Here is a 7,712-nt window from a genome sequence, read left to right as displayed (position 1 = left end):
TAATTAGTGAAAAATCTCAGCATGATTTTAATAGAACGGTAGTCAAATCAACCACAACCATGTATTCCCTATTTTCCGGAAGTGAGCTCATCAAGCGCCTGTTTTGGGTAGCAATGACGTTTAACTTTGTGTTATTTAGTTGTTATTGTTCAGACAGTTGTAATTAATGAATCTAGAGCTAGACGTGTGTAATGCAATCGTTTCACAATTGTATTATTCGACTGTTATTCGAATTTGCTCCTTTCGTAATTAAGATAACGTCATTTGTTGTAAGTAATAACTTATTTACATTTTTAACATTTCGCAAAGCCCATTACTTTTAAGCATTCAGTAAAATATTGCTTTTTTTCTTTCATTAATCCACGTCGACGTGTTTGACTTTGTCTCAATAAATATCTTTCCATTCCATCCAACAAATGAAATTTCTTCGGAAGCTAATTCTTAGAAATACAGATTTGTTTTCATTATTTAACAAAATAAATATATATTTATATATTTACATGAAATATATCGGTTTCTATGAGATTATAGAGCAGATAAGAGTAGTCTATAATGTTCGTTATTATTTATTTGTTGCTCTAATAACAAGAAAATTAAATTTACTGTTGAAATGGAACGCAAACCATATACTTTATGTATGTCGCTAGGTGTCAGTCTTGTCTATAACACTAACGAAAGAAATTCCTCTGTTCAAATGTTCTGATTGTAACGCACATGCTATTTAAAGTTTTGTTTATATCCAAATTATATTTAATTTATATTTTCTGCGAATTCCTACAATTACTATGTCTCGAGTTAGTTGTGGTCACTGGTTTTTTGAAAATTTTTCAAATCATGAGTTTCATGAAAACAATGATAAAACCGTTCTTTGAATATAAAGAATTTCAAATATTTCTTTAATTTAAAACGTTTTAAAATTACTTTATATTCGAACTTGTTGCTGTTATAGCTAAGAACAAAATAATTTTTGACTTCTACCCGTAATCAATTATCAATTAGGTGAAAAAAAATAGACCTTCCAAATTTTTTACCATTCATCTAGATTGGAAAAGTACTCAGTTCACATCTATTTGGATGTTATCCTTAATTTTTAAGTATTTGCATCTGTCCTTTAATTTAATTACCCATGGTGAAAACGTTTGAGAACCGTTTCATTCCTAAATAAAAGACTTGCATTAATTCAAGCCGTATCTAGCGAAACCAACATTTCTACAGTATTTAAAAGTACATAGGTATGGAAGCCTCAGAAAAATAAACATAAACATATCTTAAAAAACTACAGGTTTATTTGTAAAATAATCATCCCCAGATAAATACTCAAATCCCCAGAATAGAATCCCAGAAAAAATCCCCAGATAAATACTTCAGGGATAACAGGAAAAAATTTAACCTTAACATTTTTATTATGATTTTTCAATCGAAAAATTTTCGGTTATAAAACGAATATCATATTTAACTGATCAAAATTTATGTTAAATCTGGAGATAACATGGGATATTAATCATTCGAAAATATTATTTGATTTTTCATTAAGCTTATTTAGGCGTAGTCACAAATAACAAGTCGTTCACAGGTTAGTCCTACGTACAGCTCAAAATGTCTATGGGGATTGATAATAATGATTATAGTCATACCATGCTGCCATCTGTTGAACATTATTAAAACTTTCAAAACTTAAAATACTCTTTGCGGAAAATGAAATCGAAGCGATGACTTTAGGACCTTTATGTCAGACTAAACGATGACGTTTACTAACATGATTGAATAAAAACTGTTATTTTTTTTAAATAATAATTTAATCAGATTTCAATAGTATAATATAAGTTACCAATGAGAAATTCAATGTTAATTTAACGTTAGCCGATTATCTAAGAGCCAAGCTAATATTTTAATCCATCTTTATATTCCTCAGTGGCTAATTAGTCTTGTCCGCAGTTTTTGAATAATTATTCTGCAACTAAATTCCACCTAAAGCCTTAAAAGCACTTTTAAATCTTATTCATTGCTCGGCTTCTGGAATATTTTTTTTTAATTTTAAAGCAAAACTTTTACTTTTTTATGTATCATTTTACAGTAAATTTTATAATTTCTCAGGTTATAACAATTGCATTAGCTTGCCCTACTTGCGTCCGCTCGTAGGAAGTTAAACATACGCTCCTTATGGTTTTTAGACACCTTTTATTCAATAAAATTATATACTTAATATAAAAATATATTAAATATAATATCGGCAATAATAAGATCATACTACAGATTTAATCCATTGCAATAAAACGACCAACAAGAAGTTTTCATTGAGCTTAGCTTATATATTAGTTCTTCAGTTAAATCTCGTTATGATATTTATTGCAACCAAAAATAGATCATTTATAAATAAGAATTGGAAATAAAGATGAAAGTATAATTCCGGTGTGATATAAAAAAAATGAAATATGAATTATAATTGCCTGGGATTAAAACGTGAGATGATAGATTTCTTCTTTATTGTATAATGCGATAAGCACTGAATGGTAAGGTGCATTCGTAAAGTTCAATGGTAATAAACTGACATGAGTAATAATAAAAACAAAACACAATCTAATGTCCCTAATAGTTTCTATTGGTACGGCACAAGACTATACTACGACGGTCTAGGAGTTATAAATAAGTTTGTCGCTGGTGTGCCCTGTCGCTGATAGATCCGGGGTGCACCAACATAGCGGCCGATGGCTTTCGCAGTGGTTTTAGTGAGTACCGACCTGCCCAGGTCGAGTCTCACACATCCTCTCCGGCCCCACCAAGGCCGGTGAGACTGCTCGTAAAAAGAGTTTCCCTGCGTCATCAAAAAAAAAAGGAGTTATAAATATACATATTATTAGGAAAATCCAAAAAATATCTGTATTTATTTAAAGTTCTAAATTCAAACTATAGAATTACCTTTGATTATGATTTTGTTAGATTTTACAATTGCATGATATTATAGAACTATGACATTACTGCTACTTGAAAAGAAAATTCTTTAAAAATGCTTTATTCCATTCATATTTGAAATGTTATAAAATATTATTACATTTCAGAAGACGCGACCGGTTGACATTAATGATAAAGTAAGTTCATTTAACCCAATCTTCATTATTTGCTGTAGCAACTTGAAATTCTAATTTTGCACAGAGAACCGAGTTCCAAAAAGAATATAAAAATCAGTGATAGTTGTAACGTAGTCGTAAATCAAAGCTCGAATATTTTGTCGAAATCGCTATCCTCGTTAGGGCTGTCCATGCAAGTATTTTATATATAATATTTGTTGAATTGTTCTATAATTTGAATGAAATATTAATACTAATTATAATTAATTCTACATCTTAACGTTATTAACACAGGTTAATTTAGTTGATGAATCAATATTTTTTACTATAACATTATTATCTATGATGTATATTTTTTTCTATAGTTCATAAATTGTTGTGTAAAATATATTTCGGCAACCCTAAAGTAATAAACGTGCAGTGAAAACTGATGGTTCAACGGAACCGCAAAGGACTGTATTTTGAATACTGTATTTTTAAACTGTCGATAAAATATGTAGTAAAAATATATGAAACATTTTAAACTTTATCCAGTACAAAAGACAACAATGTTATTTGTATTATTAAAAATATATATTACATAACGGAACATCTTATTAAAGGGGATATTAAAAAAATATATTATAACAGAATGGCAGTTGACAAAAAGTGTAACAATATCAAAAAAAAAAAAAAATACACAAAATAAAAATTATTGCCATAAAGCAAAACAAATGTAATTTGGTTTTATCGGATAGCTTTCAACTGAATGAAATTGTTAACGAAAATATACATGGGCTTATTATATAATAGCAGCTTGCCAATTTAATTAAAAAAGGATATAAAGTCGAATGAAGTATTCGTTTAAAATTAATTAAACGTCGTTGTTTTTAAATATGTAAACTAGTATCAGTAAAAAATTAAATATATACCAGATATATAAAATTCAATAAAATATATAAAATTCAACAGAAAAATATATATATTTAAGAACAAGATTGTAACATTTTATTAAATTAAAAAACTTCCAACATGTTCCTTGTCATTCAAACATTGTGTTGCAGGTGTGAAGCAATTAAGCGAGTAATCATACACCAAAATTACAGACAGACGCACAGACAAAGACCATCGCACATATACACCCCCTCACCGACGGATATTTTGTCTCGGGTGGTAAAAGTAGACCACCTGAACACAAAGTTCTTTTAATACAATGTACTAAATTTTTAATTTTCCAAAAATAATAAAAAAAATTAATATTTATTTTAATAAATAGAAATATAAAGAGAGGAAAAGATATTTGGATTATAATAATTATAACGGATTTTTGAGACAAACTCTTAGGATTATGGTATACAATAAAAATTAATGTTCATTAAGACACAGCTGGGGTCATCAAACGAAATTGAGTGATAAAATATAACAGTTATTTTCTAACTTAATATACAATTATAAAATTTTCGTTGTCATAAATCCACACAAGTTGTTGTCTTTCAATAAGACTGAGAAAGAACGTTATTAGATCTGCACTAAATCAAATGATTCGCCATCAGCAAAAATTTTAGTGCTGATAAAATGCAACATTTGTAAAATTTTGACAGAAATTCAAGCACTGCATTTTATCTTTGAATTAGTACTACAGAAAAATTTCTAAATTGTGTACAAACATTAAAGGAGTTGTCGCCTGGGCGACTTTTAAGAATACTTTTGTTCATTTGTGTAACGTGAAAATGAATTATTTTTAAACATCGTTTATCTTATTTGAACAAATTAATTAAGAAACATTACAAACAATTGTAATGAAAAAATGAGAAATTTAATTTCGATATATTTTAACATAGTTGTCAGATGACAGTACATTATAACTGTCCCGACATTTACTTACAGACAGGGGAAAATGTTATTTGAAAAACTTCTATATATTTGATTTTGACTTGTCTTTGAATCATATTATCAGTTAAAAATTTCAAAACAATTAACATTTTCACAATCATTGCATTTGACTATATTTCATATCTTTCTTGTCATAGATAGTTGCCACTAGAATGGTTGTAAGATTCAATATCAAGCACCCCATGCTTTTTACTCTGAATTAAATTATTCTGTTATCAACTTAAACTTTATTATAATTTTATTTTGTGGTGATTGTTTGGCCTTCTACTACTGTAATAAAATTTCTTTGTAATTGAAAATTATTTTCTATTTTTAGTTCGGTTAACTATAAAAGTGTGTTTTTTTTTAGTTTTTTAAAACTTTTTTATTATTTAACTGCAGACATGCTCAGACCGCGCACTAGCTATATCTCTCTCACTCCACTACAGAGAATCTATAAAAAAATCATTAATCCTGGCGGTCCTAATAAGGATAATGGAAAACTGTTATCAAATTATTGTATTGTCATCGGCCATTGATACGTATGCAAAGTTTCAAATTGTTCAGACTTCTAGAAACCGGTGAAAAGCAAGCTCAAAGATTCCGTTACATACATACATACACACAATCCAAACTATTAAAAGCGTGAAAAACAAGCGGAATAATTTATCACTCAATGCAATACTAATGAATTCACTATAAATAAATTATTTATGATTATAATTTTATTGTATTAACATAAAATAAAGCTTTGCTGTATTATAAAATTCCATCAAAAATGTCTTTTGTATCTGCCGAATCTGTGTCAGTCTGCAGAAGCTACACAAAATTGGACGCCGGGATTGCAAATTGGATTTTCTCAGCTGTATTGCTGGAGGTCTTACTTAAAATCTAAAGCAAAACTCGTCTGATGTGGTGCACATCGCTTTCAAAACATATTAGTTCAAAAAGGAAATGTTTAAACTACTGTATTAGATATTTCAGACGGGATTAATATGAATCAAAAATTAAGCTTTCAAGCTATAATTGTTACTGTTATTTGGTCCTTTATAAATCTGTAATCCATCGCTTATATAATTAATGTCTTCTTGTGGTAAAATTTTGTATGATATTGCCCAAACTCGATGGCTATATGCTAAGTATCTGTAAAAAATTTAAAGTTTTCCTTAGGTAGAGAAAATGAATTCATATAAATTGTACACAACGTCAAGATTATGCAGTAACTTTCATATTAAAAGAAATATATCTATTTTCATTTCTTAGCTGATCTTAAATCTTGAAATTAAATGATTATGTTGAAGGTCACAAATAAACCCCTATTGCACGGGATTTGGGAACGATTCTTAAAGGATATATAATTTTTTTTGCAAAAGAATTATCCAATATTTTTTCAATTCATAATTATTAAAACTCAAATATATAAACTTCTTGATATTCAAAATGAATACCTAAAGATTTATGAATTTCTCATCAAAAACTTGGTAAAGTAAACTTTAAGTAGATACATTTATGAGTAACTTTAAATATATGGTTATATATGATGGTTCCGCTTTTTTGGTAGGATCGATATCATTTATAAATAAGAGGTTATATTAAGAAAAACCACTTGCTACAAAAATGTTTTTCAACCGAAACATTTGCTAAAGGAAAGACTTGCAAATTATGAACACACATTCAATAAATTATAACTATTTAAATGAAACTAATATATATCGGATGTACTACGCGGATTTTATTATTTTAAAACTGTGAATTTTCACATCTCATCTGCCCGTGTTCACGGTTGCTGAAAAGTAACCGAAACGTCGGGATTATGTAGTTTTAAAATAATAAAATCCGCATAGTATATCCGAAACATATTAGTTTCATTTAAATGAATAAAACTCGCGAAAGTCTTACATCTCATTAAATTACTACCATATTTTGTTTACAACCAAAATAAAAATTGAATTTAATTTAAACGTTTCGTTATGAATTATTTCCTTTGGCATTAACTATAAACAACTTCGCAACGTCGGAGCAACAAAAACTACAAGTTTCAGACATGAACCTTTTTTATTTAACTTGAAATTGTTTGATCGAAAAATTTAAAATATAAGTATAACGTATGTATGTTGATAGACTTGAGTTTTTTTCATAGAGGTTTAGTTTTATCTATGGTTTTCAAATATTATTATTGTAAGAGACGAAACCTCTTAGCATTCAATGGATTCACCGTGCGGGTGCCGGGTCCATCGCGTTGCAGCGAGAGGAGCTTCAACAGTGCATGGGACTTGCGACCCAGGTGTAGGTTTAACGCCCCTATCCATCAATATAAGAAGCAACTGCGTACTTTGTCATAATATGCCATTGAAACTTTATCAGTTTTAAAATAATGCAAAACAAAAATTTAAAGTATTTATATCAGTTTTCGTAAAGAAGGTATGAGGGTATTCGTAAGGTAAGGTATGTGCCATGGATTTTCCCGTGTTCTATCCAAATTACATTGTAATAAATATGTTCACATTTAAATAAATTTGAAACATTTAAATAAGTTTAGTTCAATAAAACAAAATGTCATATTCATTTGTAATTATTAACAAATTTATTATTTAGAACAAAATTTAAGACCAAATTAAAGTCCAAATTGATCTTTCTGATTTACTGAATGATTTGATGTAACTCCTAATTCTCCAAGTTATAAAAGTATTTAATAAGTTTTAACAACCTTCAAAGGTAACGTAACGAGAAAATGATATACCGAAATAAATGACTCAATTACAGTTGAAATGAGAATATTTTAAAAAGCTAAGTTTG

This window comes from Danaus plexippus, assembly GCF_018135715.1.
Source record: "Danaus plexippus chromosome 22 unlocalized genomic scaffold, MEX_DaPlex mxdp_27, whole genome shotgun sequence".
NCBI lineage: Eukaryota > Metazoa > Arthropoda > Insecta > Lepidoptera > Nymphalidae > Danaus > Danaus plexippus.
Note: the sequence above shows the minus strand (reverse complement) of the source record.